The sequence below is a fragment of the Sorex fumeus genome, unplaced genomic scaffold, assembly GCF_029834395.1.
Source record: "Sorex fumeus unplaced genomic scaffold, SorFum_2.1 ptg000131l, whole genome shotgun sequence".
NCBI classification, from domain to species: Eukaryota; Metazoa; Chordata; class Mammalia; order Eulipotyphla; family Soricidae; genus Sorex; species Sorex fumeus.
The window spans coordinates 29258502-29262334 of NW_026606188.1; the positions used below are offsets into that span (position 1 = coordinate 29258502).

At 36.6% G+C, this 3833-nt stretch overlaps 1 pseudogene; it reads right to left on the reverse strand.

The window, feature by feature from the left end:
• Positions 1-237: 237 nt before the first annotated feature.
• On the reverse strand, positions 238-1251 carry LOC130046233 (metaxin-2-like; annotated as a pseudogene).
• Between the last annotated feature and the right edge of the window lie 2582 nt (positions 1252-3833).

The following is a 3833-nucleotide window of genomic DNA, read 5'->3' on the forward strand; positions in this document are numbered from 1 at the left end:
TGCCGGGATCAAACCCGGGTTGGTTGCCCTACACACTGTACTATTGTTTCAGTCTCTGTCATAGTAAATCTTTATTTTGTCCTAAAACCACTAATCTAAAAGACTTGCATTTCATGAAGGAACAAATCAGCTCGATAAGAATCAGATGCAAGATAAAGATTTTTTCCCACATTTTATCTCTGAAATTGGACTTTTATGTTTATAATCAATGGGAAATAATTATTTTCAGTTGTTTAAGCTTATTTTTATATGCATACATGTTTTAAGGAAACAAAATTTGAAGGCAGAGTGCAATATATCAAATAAAATCATCCAAAATTATTTTAATGTGTATACAAATAACAGTACAAAGTACACGTATAGGATACATATAATCTGTTAAAGTTTTAAAAAGCATTCCTTTGTTGTCTTAAAATTCTCATGCTACTATACAATATTCAAGTACAATTTTTTAAAAGTGATTTTTTTTCGTAACTAATAAACACTAAATTCTGACAAGTCGTGTCAGTGTAATGGTGTGTGTTTGCCACACTCTTCAAAGCTATGCTGTTCAATTTTTCTACAGAAAGCAAAGAGGTTGGAACAGTGTTTCACCTTCTCAGAAAGCTCATCACTGGTCAACTGAGTGGTAAGAATGGTGTACAGGTGGCCAAACACAAGTGCATCTATCTAGTTCAGTAGGCTGTTTATTGAAGAAATATGGTTGTGCTCGCAATCTTTGAGAAGGAGCTTGAAAGCACTGGTATACATCTTCCAAGACCTGGTCCAGAGTCTTGTTACCCCATCCAATAGCTTTCGTCTTACGGTTAACTTCCCACCGTTTCTGATAGGCCAAAATATGATTCAGAGGCCAAGGGTAAGGAGATCCATATCTAGCAAGAGTGATCTCCACTACTGTAGCTTCATCACACCACTGAAGATACAACTCTGCAGGCTTTCATTTCTGATTTTTGGACTTCATCCAGTCCATCACTAAAAGAATGGCCCTTGGCTTTAACTTTAACTATTGGACCAATTTCCGACACAACCTGATTTCCTACATGAACAAAAGAGACATATATTCAGCATCTGTCCCACAAACCACTTTGATTGGAAGATTACTCATTTGCAAAAAGGCCTGCACAGCAAGGGAAGCTGCATTGTCAGAAAGCAAAATTTACTCCCCTTTCAGTTGCTGATACAATGTAACATTTTCAGGCTAAGGTTCTGCAGCTGCGATCTGGGTAACGAGGCTTCCGCCACCAGAGACATAGCGGCTGGGGCTGCTGGGGCGGCAGAGAGTCCCTGTGACGCTCTCCAGCTGAGGCTGGGGTTTTCCTCCGCAAATCCGTGCTTCCGGGTTCCTCGGCTGGGCCTCGGTGGACACGGGGCCTGGCAAAGGACACCCAGGCAGCGTGGCCGTGAGGACCCCAAGGTTACCGCCAGGCCCGGCCGGGAACTCAACCGGAAATAATTTTTATTACTTATAGCCCTTGATTCAAATAACTTTGTATTCTAAACAATCATATTCAAATCAATTATTCAAATAATTAATTGAAATAATTATTCAAATAACCTATTCAAAATAATCATTTAAAATGATTTATTCAAGCTATTTATTTGTTTGACTATGACCCTTGATTCAAAATAATTTTATTTTGAATAATTATATTCAGATTAATTATTCACATCATTCAAAATGATTATTTAAAATAATTTATTTAAAAGCATTTATTTGTTAACTATTACGACCCTTGATTCAAAATAATTTTTATTCTGAATAATTATATTCAAATTAATTATTCAAGATTAATTACATAGTTCATTTCATCAGTTTACTCGTTTCAACTCTAACTCCTCTAGGTTGTCACTCTCCACCTCTAATAGTGTAACTGATTTCTCTAAAAACTCAACTCAAATCTTTTGAGTCTATAATTAAATTCTATAAGTCCGGCAGAGGCCCACGCACGACTGAAGACCCACAGAACCAGATAAGCGGAACTCTCTGAGACCTTGGACTCCAGGCTCGGCGGACCCAGGGACAGAGCTTCTCTGCTTGCTCCCACCAACCACAGGTGACAAAGGGATTCTAATCAGGAGCCCCACCCTACCCTGCCCTGTCTGCTTCCATCAACCACTCAGGGATCGAATTGCGCACATTGAACATTGGTGGTAGAAAATGTATACTGGTGGAGGGATGGGTGTTCATTTTATGGCTGAAACTCAATCTTGAAAACTTTGTAACTATGTCTCACGGCAGCACTGTATCACTGTCCTCCCATTGTTCATCAATTTGCTTGAGCTGGCACCAGTAACATCTCCATTGTGAGACTTGTTGTTACTGTCTTTGGAATATCAAATATGCCATGGGCAGCTGACCAGGCTCTGGCCATGTGGGCAGGATATCTAGGTAGCTTGCCGGTCTCTCTGAGAGGGACAGAGGAATCAAACCCAGGTCTGCCACATGGAAGGCAAAAGCCCTACCTGCTGTGCTATATCTCAGCCTATCTCTGTCTCCCTCCAGTCCTATCTCACGGTGATTCAAATGAAAAAAAAAAAGAAAATCATGAACTTGGAAGATTCATGGGAACAGTCTTAAGTGGACCATCAATATTTTTTAGACATGGCCTCTTTTCTTCCAACTCTCTCTCCCATTGTTCATATCAACTCCTGCAGCTATCTTTCACTTGTTTCAAGTTAATTTATTTTTTCTTTATTTCAAATTTACTCTAAAATTTATTCATTTATATTAAGATACAGTTTATCCAAAGTGTTAAAGCATCGTTATGATAACAGTCTGAATGTTTTAACATTCATCTGTTTTTAATGAAATTAAAAAACCAATTAGAGTCAATGTAACTTAGCTAATCAGAGAGGAACCAGTCTTAAAACAAAAGTTTCTTGATTGCCATTGATCTCCAGCTCCAAATATCTCAACAAATAGTGACCTCAAACTTACACACAAATACACTTATCTACATGAGAGGTTTTTTTTTAATTAAAAGTCACATTTCTTACCTCATTTAATTCATTTGTTCCCTCCCACTCTAGGTGCACATGGCCTTCTAACGTTTCTGTATTCAAATATATGTCAAGTTAAAACACATTCTTTCTCGTTATAACACAAAAGGAATGTTAAGTACAACATAATTGTGTGTATGTGCAAATACGCATGTTGACATTTGCACATATGCATATATATTTATGAAGAAAGTATTCTCTCAAGAGGTACATACAAACATACACATATGTTTGTATGTATATATATATGTGTATATATGTATATATTCTCTACAGTGCTTTTTTCTCCCTTAAAAGAATTTTATGTTTTCCTCTTAAAATATCTATATCTAGACTTATCCTCTCTGTTTTTGCTGTTTCTATAGTTTCATAGTTGTATAGTTGCTGTTACATGTATACACTATAGTTTATATTTAACTGTTGTCGGTTTAGGATTTTTGGCCTGTGTTCACATTTTACTATTCCTTGCAATGCATAAATGATATTCTAGTAAATTTTCTATTTTGTTTATATGAAAGGGCATCTGGGCCATTTCCTGAAATGGTTAAAGAGTGAAGTATTAGTGATTTTGATAGCTATTGCCAAATGACCCTTCAGAGAGTATATGCCACCTTATAATCCTGCTATTTTATGAGAGTTCTTATTTTTTCCATAGTTTTTGACAGCATAGTATATTATCATGACTTTATATTTTAGTATGGCATAGAAGAGATGCTTTAAAGAAATTTTTGCACATTCAAAAACTTCTTGTTACCATTACGGCAAACTATTCATATGCTCTGCCTAATTCTGCCTAATTCTTGTCCTATTATTAGTCTTTCTCCATATCTTGA